Raw genomic sequence first — 15287 nt, 5'->3', positions numbered from 1 at the left:
GAGTTCATAAAGCTGCTCCTGCAGGAATTAAGGTGTGTTTCCATTACAAAGCACGGACGGTCCCTCTCTTGTTGTCATTCTGCAAACTGCTTTGTTAATCTGCATGGATGCCGACGATATTTATGAGCTTTTGGCAAGTGATTCAGTCAAATAAACAAACTCCCTCACTGTTACCACAGCAGGGAGAGCGCCGCTCCACAGTGTACGGTAATGATCAATGAGAGTTTCAGCGTCTTACTAAACGCAGGGTCTCGTCATGTTGAGCACCGCTGCGAGGCCCCAAAGAAAGGCAGCTCGTGTGGTCGCATTCAGAGACTAATCTGTTACATGTGTCTGCAGGGTGTGAATTCACAAGCTGTGATTCTGCTTGGCTTGTCTGCTGGAGCTCTGGATTGATGAACTGATTTTAAGGGAATGAGTCTGTCGAGCTAAGATGCTTCGGTGAAGTAAGTGTTTGACTCTGGATCTTTCCGGCGGGAACAATGAAGAAGCTCTCCTTCAGCGTTTTCACTCTCTGCATCGCCTGAAATGCACTCAGAGGTGTATTTTCACATGTGCTTCAAAAGATGATAGAAAATCTCCCAGGTTGTATTGAGTGGGCGGAGGTGAGTTTTCGTGAAACGGCTGTGTGAGAGGTGCTTGTTTTCCCACAAGTCTTCAGGGGATTCCCCTCTCCACTCTTTGCTGTAAAACAGCATCACCGCAGCGCTGATGGACGTCTCTGTTTGGCAGGTGCTCATATACTTGGCGCCTACTGTTGCCCACAGCGATGAGGCTGTCAGGGCAGAATGCTTCCAAGAGTGCAAGGGAACATTATATTTCACATTATCTCAGAACAATAGGCCATTTCCTGCTCGCTGCAGGCCAGAGAGGCTGATCAGGGGCTGCCAAGCTCCAGGAAGGGAGCACAGACTGCAGGAGAGGTTGGCGTCTTCAGGGGGGGAGCTGTGTGAAGTTGATGAATTGTTAGGTAGGTGGTTCCAGGGAGGGTGCAAGCTAAACTAACCTGCCAGTTACTGTGAGCGAGAACAGCCGCAGAGTGTATTTCAGGTAGGAGCAGGAACACGTGTTCGACTCTACTGTACACCACGTTTTTTTGTCTGAGGCACACCACCACCAGAGCTAGCTGAATGGATAGAAACGCTGTTCTGTCAGTCATCAGCCCAACGGTTCTCTACTTTGGTCCTGCCTGAAATGTTCACCTTTTAACAACTGGATGAACTGCTATAACATCTGCCTTTATCAAAATAGGAGGAAAGATAGTTAGAGCTAAGTCCCAGGAATTCCAGCCCATCCCTACCAGAGCCTGGCCCATCCCGTTAACCCTTTTTATATCCTAGTTTAAACCAGACATTATTTTAAGGAGGTAGACATTAATCAAGGTTTTAAGTCTAAGTTGTTTTGATGAAAGAAATCAGTCAAGATGAGATCTGAGCTCTCTTCAACATCACGTTGAAAAACATCCATATGTGGTGACAGGGTCAGCTGGTCCTCAATCAGCTGTCAGTCTGCTTAACCTCTTGAGCCCTAGTGGGACCAAGTTTGGTCCTGCTCGCCTTGATCCAAACAAACTCACTATCTGTGCACTCTAGTTTTTCACAAAAATAGTTACGTTACACATCAAATTAAACAGAAGAAGCTCAGCTACAGGCCCAGACAAACCATTTTTACCTACATCACAAACAACTCATAAAGGATCAAATCAATGATCACATATCCAAGTAGCCATAGCGCTACGTAGCGAGACACTTCTGCCCCCTATGGGATGGTGCCTGGTACTACGGACACAAACATGGTCTTAACTGAAAGTCCAGCCTTTTTTTTTTTTTTTTTTTTAATTTTATTTATTCGGTTATTTTGTGGGCTATATTCTGTAATAAACAGCTGTCTATATTTTTTGTTGGAAAAGGAAAATAAAAGCTTTAATGACAGAAAGTCCAGCCTCTGCGGAAGATTTGAGTCATGTTTGTGCAGTTTCTGTTTGTTTCAAAAGTTTATTTTAGTTTTCTGCACTTTATTTTTTGTTGGGTTTTTTTGTGCCGTTGAAAATAAATCTGTTGGTGAAAAGGTCTGGACTGCAGACAGGCCAGTTCAGCATCCAGACTTATCTACTGTGAAGCCATGCTGTCGTGATGGATGTTGTTTAGCACTGATAGTGTCTTTCCAGATGCTGCCCACACCATAGGCACTGATGCAACCCCATACCATCAGTGATGCAGGCTTTTGAACTGTGTCTGACATTTTTTATTAAGGCCACCACCACTGAAACCACTGACTGGAAACGCTGTAGTTTATATGCCAAGCCTGTACATGGCACTGTATGCTGCCATGGAAATGCACCAAACGAGAGAAGAAGATCACAGAAAATGGACACAAACTTTCGTCTAGGTGCCCTTCTGGTCGTTCTCCACGGTGGATCTAAGAACATTTGCTCTATGCTGTTCTCTGTGGTGGTAAAGGGGCATCAGATTTTACTTTAAGCCACAATAAGCTCAGTTGCTTCTGCAGCACAAACACACTCCCGAAATCTTCCATTGTTATTTTGGTTCGACATGCACATACGGGGTAAGTGGGCTACGCTCTGTATGACGTAACTGTTTCAAGAAAGATGCAGGTGGCTGTCCACATGGAGATGAAAAGGTAGGCGTTTACAGATTTGTTCACTCTGGGTCCTGGTTTCAAAAAGTAGCATTTACGGCCTCCTAAAACACTGATTCTGTGTTTATGAAACGCAGATCCGACAAAAAACTGAATTCGTCTCCGTGTGGACAGGGCCTAAGGTCAAGGGAAAGTGGATAGAAAAGGACCCAAAGAACAAAGGACACCATTTTTAGACTTTTGGAATGGACTCATTGTTCCTGTGTTCATGTCTCTTTAACTTCCTGGTGTTTTCCCTCCACTGTGATTGTGCCGTTAGTCTCACCTGTGTCTAATCATCCTGGTGTGTATTTAGTCTGTGTGCTAACTCTAAGCCTTACCTGTGTTTCCCCTGAGGATTTATCCCCAATTTGTTGCTGTTTGATTCACTCTACTATTTTCACTTTTGTATTTTGATAATTTTTTTGATGAGCTTTTCTGTTGGCCTTATCGAGTGACTTTTCTGTTAACATTTTCTGGATTGAATCATCTCTCTGTTCTGCAATTGTCTCTGCTTTATGTTTCGTCTGTCTGTGACAGACACCACAGACCCAGCAGGACCTTTGGAGTGGTGGTTCCCAACCTGGGGTCCGTTCACCCCTAGGGGTGGCACCAAAAATCTCAGGGGGGCCCTGTCTGCTCTAATGTTGTCAAAATTACATATGCATAAAATTTACTAATCCTAATTAGGGACATAATGTACATTGTACTGGTGCCATCCTAAAAGGTAAAAAATAGAGGTTCTGATATTTTTGAGAGAAAAAAGTACAAAATTTTGAGATGATAGAGTCTTTAAGTTGCTAGGAACCAAAGTCAGAATTTTAAAGTTTAAAAAAACAGTAAAATCATGAGGAATAATCCTCAAAATTCCAGAGTTGAAAAAGACAAACTCAAAAATTTTCAGCAGTGTAAAGTCAAAGACTAAATTGAAAACAGTGGTTACATTTATGGCTTTATAATCTCAGAAAGTTTTGTGTATGAACATTTACGATTTTCAAAGTAAAAAAGACTTTTTTTTGTAAATTTCTGACTTTTTAAACTTGAGAATTTTATCTTTATTGTTATAATTAACAGATCCTCTTTATTGTTTCTGTTTTTTTTCAAGTGGCTCTATTACGCTGTCATAATTGATAGTTTATACAAAGACCTCTTAGCAAGAACAGGTTTATGGAGGCCTTTTATGTTTTTTTTTTTTTCCAACTAAAAACTATCAAGAGTTGATGTTTAATTTTTCCAGGCCATTCCTGGCAGGGCTTTTCTTTTTCCAGATACGAGTAGGGGGCCCAAGGAATAAAGGTTGGGATTCCCTGCTCTGGAGAGACTCAGTGCTTTTTAAAGTTAAATTTATTCTTCTTTTTTTTTTTTTTTTTAATCGAATGTCTTCGTAGGAAGTTGGGACCCCTGCTCAAATCTAGCAGCCTCCTTGGACTGGGTCTTGTGTTGCAATTTTTCCGTGGAACCATGGAGGCCTAAGAAAAAGAAGGACCTGATAGCAGCCCAGAGTCTTCTGATGTTTTTATGATTGATGGACTTTGTTATTTTTGCTTTGGATTTTATTCATTTTTGTATTAACTTTTTGTTGGATTTCATTTTCTGAATTAAATCATATTACAGTTATGCATTTTGGCCCTCTGTTAATTTTATGTTTTGCCTGTTTGTGACAGAAAGTTTCCTTTTTGTCAACAGGTTGCAGGCATTAATGCTATCTGGCTTTGGTAGATGCTTTCCAGACGTGGGAATCATGCCTTTATCTGCTCAGCAGATCCTGCAGCGTCCATTTTTTTATCAATTAAATCCACTATGCTTCAGTTCTATTAAAATAGCTTTTACAATAGTACGATATAATGGCCTTTTGAGTACAAGTGTTATCTCTTATTCTGAGGAGCATTTTCATTTAATCTAGTAATGTATATCAATAAAAATGTATGAAAATGAATTGAATTTTTGAATATTTTGATCATGGATAAACCTCTCACTAGACTTTCCTTCATTATGAGCCACGGCTGAGATCTAATACTCTTGTGAACAGAGGCAGCCTGTTCAGTCATGCATCCAGTCATGTGCATACCTTTTAGGCATGTAGGGTGCTAAAGATTTACCACAGGGGGGGAGTCAGAGTAAACACATGTTGACACATACGTTTGTCACTCGGCAGCCAAGGTCAAGCTCAACGGCATGTCTTTTGTCCAGGCCTTTTCAGCCCTGATGACAGGCCTGGAGACCACCTGCAGTTTCTGGAATCCTGGGACATCCACAGCGAGACCAAGGGCTTGCTGAAACCTTACTACCCACCTACATGGTACCCTAGGCCAGTGGTTCTTAACTGGTGGGTCGGGATCCAAAGGTGGGTTGCGGGGCAGTGTTCAGTGGTGTCTGAAAAAAAATGGTGGCAAAAGTCCTGAAGTCCTTATTGAACATGCATCAATACCTTTTGTTTTACCCTGTGTTACTGTGAAATTGGGTATATTTAAATGATTGACCAATATTTCAACTAATTTATCTCCTCTTTTTTCAATAAATGGCTACTTTTCCCATGGTAATGAAGTAATTTCACAAGTTCTCTGGAAAATTGGCAAAAATTGACCTGTAAAGATGGGGATAGAGGGTAAAAATTTGCCACTGTCCAAGGCCGTGTTAACTCTCCACATTTACCCCTTACAGTGCCCTTAAGGTGCTTGATTTATTTTTTCAACAGATTATTTTCCCCATGCCCCTAGTAATATGCAAGAACATCCAGAGCACGGTCTAAGTTGTGTCAATCCTACGTCTTGACCAATGAAGCTCTCAGGCTTATTCCAGCCTCAGTTTTTGGCCCAGACATGCCTAAAAGTTCTGCACGGCACTGTATTTTCCTCAGCTATCATTCCTGTGGTCAAAGAAATCTACTGATGTTGGCTTTAAACACAGCCTCATCATGTCGATTGCATCCCTGTTAAGACTACAATGAATGTTTCAGAGCAGCTGGGGTAGTTGGTAAATCTTAGATTTCAACACACTGTTGTTACTTGAGAAATAATTCCAAGGTCACTCAGGTCTTTGGCTCACCATCTACCCCTCCCAGATCCATCCAACCAGCGAGTACAGGCGCCAAATGCTTCGCAACCTCTGGAAATACCTTTCCACTGAGTGCTCCGTGTGTCTCTCTCACCCCTTTCTTTGTGTTGCGTAACTGCTCTTCTGTTGTATTATTGAAACGTTTGGCTCTGATTAGTGCAGCAGATGAAACGGCTAAATGCTAATGTGTGATTTCCCAGGGGGCCGCCAGGCTTCATGGGCTGCAGGTGTTTGCAGGGGGGGAGGAGGGCTTTTAAAGCGCATCAATGCCAATTACGCTCTGCATTGTTTGTATTTTCTGTTACTCATCGGGGCAGGTAAACACTCCAGGTTGGCTTCCTAAGTATTTTTATGGCGCCTGCGGATGCTCGGTACAGTTCTATCGACCCCTCCTTCCCCTGCCAATAAGGTGTATGGGCTGTTAAAATCAGCCAGGCATTAAATATGAGAAATGTAGGGAGCACCAGAATCTCTCCTTGGCTCTGCTCTAGTGAATAACATGCTATTGATTATCTTGATGGACACAAACCCTCCTACATATCAGCCCTGGGTCAGATTTTCTTCTAAATGTGATCTGTAATACCTGAGCATCACAGGGCCAAGGTGATTCTGCTTTGCATTTATGTTGAAAGATGTTTTGGCACAGGACATGTGCTGAAGGCTTCCAGCTGTGTAATACCGTATGAGCAAACTTAGCTGCCTTCAGGATCATGCATCCAGGGTCCAGGTTGAGTAACTCTATTTTACTGTCCTGTTTCACCCCACCCCTCCTCTTCCTAACCCCTCCATCTCCATCCTTCTGGGATGGATTGTTCTTTTTTCTGCTGTGCTGAGCAGGCAGGCAGCAGCACTGAGCCTCCTGGCTTCCCTTCCCTTCTCCTTCATTTCTTTCTTTTTTCTTTTTTTAACAGAACATCGCCACAAATTTATCACCTTGTGCCGTTTTTCTCCCAAAAGCGTTGGAAAGAGAAAGGGAATTATTTCGTGGTCCTGACAGGGGGGCCTCGGGGTGGTGGGAAAGCTGGGGAGGTGTTTCTCTAAGAGAAAGGAGGAAGAGAAGTGGAGGTTTGAGACGGGGCTGAAAAATGTGACTCATGTAAACGCTGCCGAGGAGAAAAAGAGGGATGAGTATAATTGATGGTGACGACCCGAGTCGGATGGCAGTCTTCCCCAGGGGGAGACAGTGAGCGGATCCCAGCAGAGTCACCCTAATAGGGAAAGCAACGAGGGATAAGGGACAGGACGGGGTGGAAGTGGAGGTGTAGAGCATATCTGTATCTGTCTCACATAAAAACACACATATGCAAACAGGCAATGATACTGAAGTCATGTAATCCAACTAGAGCTGTCAGTGTTAACACAGTACATCTTTAATCAAATTAACTGTGCACTATTTTGCCCCTTTAGGTGCACCATAAGCCTTCGTTGTGGGACAGCAGCTGGATACTATTCATCAGGGTGAAAACAAGGAGGAGAGAGACAGAAACAGTACAGACACTTCATGGAGATTAAAGATTACATTAGTTGAATTGCAAAGGTACACATTACCCCAACACTGCTCATTTACAACCCCAAATCCCCAAAAAGTTGGGGCGCTGTGTAAAAAGTAAATAAAAACCAAATGAAATAGTTTGCAATTCTCTTAAATATTTTATTCACTATAGAACTTAAACAACATATAAGGTGTTGAAACTGAGACATTTTACCATTTCATGAAAAATACTAGCTCACTTTCGAGGCCTCATTCAACTGACAAATCATTTTCAGATATTTGAAATTATTTCAGACTTGTCAGTGGCTTTTAAATACATACAAGTATTTATTATCTACAATAAATACATACAATGTATTTGTTGACAAAATTACAAATGTAATTGTTTGACAGCTCTGCATCTGTTACACCCACTTCCTGTCTTGCAATGGAAACAGTGCTGAATTCAAGCTGTCCTCCTTAATTTACTCAATCTTTAGTTAACTTCAGGAGACATTACATATGCATGAGCTAATTAACCTATCAAATCAGTGATGGGAATTTCCTGTCTTGTCTCTTTCTTGTCTTAATTGCAGGTGGGAGTGAGAGGAAACAATGAGTGGATAATATGCCTCAGTACTTAAATCAAAATCTCTCCCTCTAAGACACAATTCTCTGCAGAAGAAGCCTCTTCCTCTTATTAGTCCACGCCCACGGCTCCTTGGAGCCAGACTAAATAAATAAATTACCCATTCAGATGCCTGCTTTACTTGCTAACCTTGTTAGCTTTTGCGCTACAGCAAACAGAAGCCTCCTTGTTTATTTATGTGTGCGAGTATGTCTGCAGTGATTGTATTGATGATTGCTACATCTGTGTATGCGTACGCTCATATTAAGGGCCCATTCGTCCTCCAGCAGGCCTGATTCATTAACCTTATGTGTAAGACTGCTCAGTAAATGTAGGTTACTGCTCAGGCAGACTGAATTCCCCAAAGGTGGAGAGCGGCATTAGCATCCGGTTATCTCGCCACATTCCCCGGAGCTAAGATGACTCCAGAAAGATGCTCTCTGTCTCGTTTGATTCTGCTGGACACCCCCACACAGACACAGGTAGACACAGAAATAGAAGGCAAAGAATGAGGACAGGATGGAGGTAAATTAGGCCCATCATGACAGACTTCAGACAACCTTTTCTCCACTTTATCATCAGCTGCTGGTATGTCTTTGCAGATGTTTGCTCCATATGATGCTATCTACTATTCATTTCAATTTACCCTGACTGATCCGAGCTTTTACAGAGAGGCTCGGAGAGTTATATGAGAAGAGAGGAGTGGATTGGAACAGATGGCAGGAGTTCCCCTGGGCGAACGGCGCCTACCCCACTAAACACTGGGGGCTCCTGACCATCTGGACCGAAAGTCAGGCAAGCACCCTGTAGCGGATTCCCCACCGAAGCGACATGGAAAAGCTGAGGCGGGCTCACCAGGAGCAGTGTCACCAAAAAACCTCACTGTGGTGTCCCAAATACAAACTGTTGGATCAGGGATCAGATCTGTTGCACTTGATTCACAGAAATTGAGTAAATGAGCACTTTGAAGTAAAAAAATATGGGTTTTTCCAGTGTTTTAAACCTTAAACTCTTTATCTCTCCTCACTTTTCATACACAGATCTTGTCAGCAATCCATGTAGTCACTAAGTCTACTAGGAGAAACATCTTAAATTTCTACAACAGGACAGCTGCAAGAAGGATGGAGAACTTTCTCTGACACTTGCCAAGTTGTCCATTATTCTTTCATGTGAGTTTTGATGCTGTATAAAAAGTTGGAGCCATCAGTTAAACTTGGAAAAATAAGGTGTTACACAAATTAAATCTAGGGTTTTGGTTTGGCTTAGCTGGGCCAGGCATGTCTATTACTAAAGAGCATGGGGCTCCTGGACCAGGACTGGGACACATATAGAGGACAGAAATGTTAATTTAGTAAAGCAACACTTGCTTCCCGTAAAGAAGGGGAAAAAATCAGATCTTTCATATTCATATTTAAAATGTTAATGAGAAAAGAGCCAAAAAGGTTACTTCAGTTGACATACAACTCCATTTCCAACAAAGTTGGGGTACTGTGTAAAATGTAAATAAAAACATCATGCAATGATTAGTAAATCTCATAAACCCAAATTTATTTCACAATGCTGGAAAACTAAGTGGTACCAATGAAAAACAGCTAGGGGAGAATTTTGCAAAAGGGTTGGTAAAATGACTGGGTTTAGTAGAGAAGCAGAAGTTCACCAATCTGCAAAAAAATCTGCGAAATCTGTGGAACAATTTCAGAAAAATGTGCCTCAATGTAAAATTGCGAAGACTTTGAATATCCCACCATCTAAAGTGCATAAAAACATCTCAAATTTCAGACAATCTGGAGGAACAATTCCAGAAATCATTTTCTGTGCATGCACTTCACTCTGGCACAAATACAAGTTTAAGCTGTGTCATGCAAAGAAAAAGACATATGTGAACACAATCCAAGAGCGCTGCCAACTTCTCTGGGCCAAAGCTCATTTAAAATGGGCTGCTGCAAAATGGAAAACTGTTCTGTGTTCAGATTAATCAAAATTTGAAATTCTTTTTGGAAACCATGTCCTGTTGACTTAAGAGGAGAGGAACCATTTCACCAGTTCAAAAGCCTGCATCTCTGGCAGTAAGAGGTGTGTGCCTTTGGCGTGGGCGGCTTCAACATCTTGAAAGGCACAATCAATGCTGGAAAGAACTGTAGATAGAGGTTTTAGAGCAACATATGCTCCCATCCAGACAACGTCTCTCTCTCTCAGGGAAAGTCTTGCATATTTCAGCAAGACTATAATCAACCACATCCATCACAACAGCATGGCTTTGCAGTAGAAGAGTCCGTGTGCTGAACTGTCCTGCCTGCAGTCCAGACCTTTTACCAACAAAAAGCATTTGGCACATCGTAAATGCTAGAATTCTACATCAGACAAGAATGGGACAGCATTCCTCTTCCCAAACCCCAGCAACTGGTCTCCTCATTTCCCAGACATAAACAGACTTGTAAAAAGAAGAGGTGATGCTACACAATGGTAAACATGTCCCTGTCCCAACTTTTTTGAGATGTGTTGCTGCCGTGAAATTCAAAATGACCCTGAGTTTTCCTGGGGCCAGGGGCACTGATTTTTGTTAGAAAAGCCTGAGAAAGTGCGTTTTGGATCAAATGTGACCTTTAAGTGATTGTGTGATTTACCAACAAGACATCAGGAACAGTCAACCTGAAACTTTCTGTCATTGTGCATTTGTGAAACCAGCTTGTGTGTGATGATTAGGCAGCTGTAATCAGTGTAGAACATCAGTGAAGTAAAGTGAAAATGTATCTAATCTCACTTTGGACTAAATTCAGGATTTGAGTTCTTCATTTTGGACACATTATTGCTTTGTGTATATTCAAAACCTACAGGTAAACAGCACTCGGAGGGCATTTACAAAAATCCTGATAGAATACCTCCAAAGTGAGCGTTGCTCTGCCAATACAGAGCAGAAGATGACTGCTGGCCTCCTCCCACACTGATTTTGTTCAAGAGAAGGAGAGGGTGGAGGGAAACTGATAAATCAGACCTTGGGCACGTTCTCTGTAAATGTCAACAAGGTTTTCGCCAACATCCAAACACATTACCTTCAGTGATATTACTGCTTGGTAACACCCACAAGCTAACTGCCAAGTCTGGTTTTGTATAATGGTCCTAAATCACATGTAATTAGATATATTTATTTATCCAACCCTAACAATGGCTGCCCATGCCTATCATGAGCCTTATTATGCTCAGACTTGGGTCCTTTGGGAGGTTCTGGATTGGAAAAATCAAATCTGTTATCTCTCTAAACATGCTATAGAATTACACAGAGACAAAAACAGTAAGGTAGTTTTTGGTGTTGACTTTTACATGTTTTTCATGGTAAAAGTGGTAACTACTTTACTAGATGTCAGTACTTAATAATTACCATTAGCTGCAAATTTCCTGCTGTGATCTGTGACATATCCAACTATGGTTGTCTCCTATTGAACACTGGGTGTACTAAAACAGCTTTAAATGTCAGTATTTCATAATCATTGATTATTTTCAGTTTTAAAACAACATTTTCCATAGCACTGTCTTATTTGCAACAGAAGCATATTGAATGGACAAATGCTTTGGATAGCAAATGTTACAATAAATTAAAACATTACCTGTCTTACATGAAGCTTAAAAATCGAATTTTTCAGAGTCTAGGTCTGACGGGTGCTGGAAAAGTATTTCCTGCCTGCCAGCTCTGAAGTTTGGTGGAAAAGGGATAATGGTATGTGGCTGTTTTTGAGGGTTTGGGCTAGGCCCCTAATCTCCAGTGAAGACCATTCTTCTGCAGAAGGCCCTTTTCTATCCCAACATGACTGCCCAAGTGCACAATGCAATGACTATAAAGGCATGGCTTGATGAGTTTGGTTTGGAAGAACATGACCAATCTGCACAGACCCCTGACCCCAACCCCACTGAGCATCTGTGAGATGAACTGGAATGGAGATTGCAAGCAGGACCTTCGGGTCAAACATCAGTGCCTGACCTACTGAATGCTCCAAAGAACAAATGGGCACAAATTCCCACAGAAAACCTCCAAAAATCTTGTGGAAAGCCTTCCAAGAAGAGTGGAGACTATCATAGCTGTAAATTGAAGACCAAATCCATACTAAAGTACATGTTTTTTTAATACAATGACATTAGAGTCCCTGTTAGTGTGATAAAAAAGGGGAGGAATTCGGTCCAAGTTCATTAGGCCTTATGTCCATCCCTTGCTCTTAAATGCAGTTTATCAAGATCACGCTTGAGGATTTTTATCTACATTGCAAAATGTCCACTCTGACTGAAAGATGAATTAATTAGGTGTTCTTGTTCATAGGTCAGAGCTGAAGTTCATTGGGCCTCATCCCTTGCTCTTCAATGAAATGTCCGTTCTGGTGAACTGATTGGATGATGGGAGTCATAGGTGCAAAGTCAAGGTCATTGGGCTTCATGTTCATCATGCTTTTTAATGCCATTAAATGTCATGATGTTTTTTTCTTTAGGCTTTACAAATCTCCACTCCAGTTCAAGGATTTACAAATTTCATTTTGAAGTCCAAAACAAATTAGTTGGGCCTCATGTTCAACCATTGCTTGTGGATGTAATGTCAGAAACACTTTAACGGATACTTTTTAAAACTTTGCACAAATATTCACTCAGAATAAAGTATAAAGCAGTTAGGTTCCTGTCGTTGTAAAAGATCAGTGGTCAGGTTCATTGGGCCTCATGTTCAACCCCTTGCTTCTTAAATTCAGTATATCAGTTACACCTCTATAGATTTTTTACCGACTTTGCACAAACACTCACTCTTATTCAAGAATTAACTGGTTGGATTTTGAAGGTTAAAGAACAAGGTCATTGGGCCTCATGTTCATCCATTGTATGTGAATGTTACATCAAAATACTCTGAGGATTCACTCAGTCTACAGGATGAAGCAATAGCTTCTGGATGTCATAGGTTAGTAGTCTAGTTTCTTGAGTCTGATGTCCCCTCCTCTTAAATAGAATTTATCAAGAACACTTTGATGGATGCCCTTCCAATTTTACATAAATATGCCCCCCTGACTTGACTCCATGATGAACTGATTGGAGTTTACAGGTCATAGGTAAAAGATCAAGATTATTAGGCCTCATGTTAATCCCTTGCTTTTAACTGCAATTTATCAGGAACAATTTAATAGATTTTCTCCAGATTTTGCACAAATTTCTACCTTGATTCCAGGATTTATTGATTGGATTTTCATGGCCAGACCAACATCGTTGAGCTTCATTTTCATCCCTTGTTTCCTAAGTTCAAGAAAACAGAAACACTTTGCACAAATATGAACTCAGATTACAGGATTAAGTGATTAGGTTTGTGAAGGTCATAGGTCAGTGGTCAGGTTCCCTGAGCCTGATGTTCATCCCTCAATCTAGATCTGTCAAAGAACACTTTGACAGATCTCCAACCAATTTTACAGAAAATATGCCCCCCTGAAACCATGATGAACTGATTGGAGTTTGCAGGTCGTAGGTGCAAGCTCAAGATTATTTGGCCTCATATTAATCCCTTGCTTTTTAAATGCAATTTATCAGGAACAATCTCATAGATTTTCTTCAGACTTTCCCCAAATTTTCACCTTGATTCCAGGATTTACTGAAGGTCAAATACCTGCTCTTGCTCCTAAATGCAATATTTCAAGAATAATTTGATTTTGTTATTTTGGGTTTTTTTGCACTTAAACTCACTTTGATTCAAGGCTGAACTGATTGGATTTTGAAGGTCAAAGGTCAATCCTATTGTGCCTCAGGTTCATCCCTTACCTATAGAAATTATTTTTTATATTTTTATGAATCACACAGAAATCAAATAGGCTCCTCTTGACTCACCACTGTACTTTCACTTTGCAGATACCTTGCAGATATACAGGCAGTACTTCTGGTTCTTTTTGTCTCATAAAGCCCTCTCAATCAGTGAATCTGAATCCCAGTCAACCTTTACAGCACAGAGTGTCTCAGTGATGTACCTGCGCCTGCTTATCCTCCAGAGGTGTCTCTTTCCCTGCTCCATTTAGAGCCACAACCCAGTCCGGATCGATGCTTTTCTCCAGCTGCCCGCTATCAATTATTCACCTGATCAGCCCTGCTGCTCATTAGATGACTAATCTGGGAGGGTGAGGAGAGACGGGACGCTTTGAAACCTGAGACTGAGAGGCAGCAGGGAAGGGAAGGGCGGATCACATCTCCAGATCGAGGGAGAGATGGAGGCAGAGTTCATAGATGTGGGATTAGCGATTTGTACATCTAAGTCCTGACATCCAGGAGGGTTTATAAATCTTTGATGAAACCATAGAATCACTTTGATGAATGTGCACACGTATCACCAACATATACAGCACGTGTCGACAGCAGCTTCACGCACGTTAGAGTATTAAGACAGACTGGCAGCAGAGCATCAGCAGTGAGGAATGACTGGGTAGGAGCGGGGCGGCCATCAACCTACAGAGTGCATGTTGCACTCACGTTACACCCCACCTAGGTTGCTCTTGAGAACATCTGTGGTCAGTGTGGGTCACATTTTTACTGTCCTATAAATCTCTCACAGCATTCTTCCTGTGACGCCAGCTCTGTTATTCCACGTCTCACTGCATGTTGTTTTGAGGTCCTGTTTCCTCCTCAGCACGGCCAAATGAAAGAGTGACACGCTCAAAAGTTAGTCAGCTAAGCAAGGACACTCTAAATAAAACAACACTGCGGCATTTGTATCTTCCTTGTTCAATCTTAGAGGAGTAGGGAGGTGTTGAAGGGGGTGTAGCTCAAAGACCTGAAGAAAGAAAGAATAAGAGAAAGAAAGAGAGCAGCCCCCCAGTTCTCCGTCTTTCCCACTGATCATGTACAAGCGGGGGGGTAGCTTTGATCTCCCATGTCCCCCTGAGAGCCACGGTGAGGTGGGAGTGCAGTGTGACGGCTGTGCTACACGTTAGCTCTGATTAAAGGGAAATATGTATCAGCGTATAACGCTTTCCTTTTTATCTGCGCCTGCGATGTGGTGCGATGGCGACGCTAGATTGGGCCCTGATATGTACTGATGTTGCAGCTTTATCTCTGATCCACCGGAGCTGAAAGCCACCTGAAGTTGAGTCACTCTCATCTGAAACCTTTGAGTCTTTATAAAGTAGTTTGAAGAAGTTGAGGAGTTGATGTGAACCTTGATGGGGCTTTGCTTTGTTTTGTGTTGCTGTTGTTTGTTTGAGTGGCAACAGAAACCACACCAGAAGTGCCCTTTCACCCTTGATTCAGGGTCATCTACCTCTGAATCAATTAGAGCTGAGGACCTGCATTCCTCACCGCTGTGGCAATGACCAGCAGGGCTGGGCTGCAGCCGAGGAGGCAGCATTTCTCTCTGACAGCATGGAAACAAACTCTCAAGAGTGTTTGTTTAAGAGTTTGGCTATTGCTGCTGCTGCCAATTTGCAGAAAGCACAACTTATTGATATTTTTGTCTTTAAAGACACCATGTAAATCAGAGGGAACACAAGCAGAAGGAAA

The sequence above is a fragment of the Cheilinus undulatus genome, linkage group 19 (assembly GCF_018320785.1).
Source record: "Cheilinus undulatus linkage group 19, ASM1832078v1, whole genome shotgun sequence".
Taxonomy (NCBI): domain Eukaryota; kingdom Metazoa; phylum Chordata; class Actinopteri; order Labriformes; family Labridae; genus Cheilinus; species Cheilinus undulatus.
Note: the sequence above shows the minus strand (reverse complement) of the source record.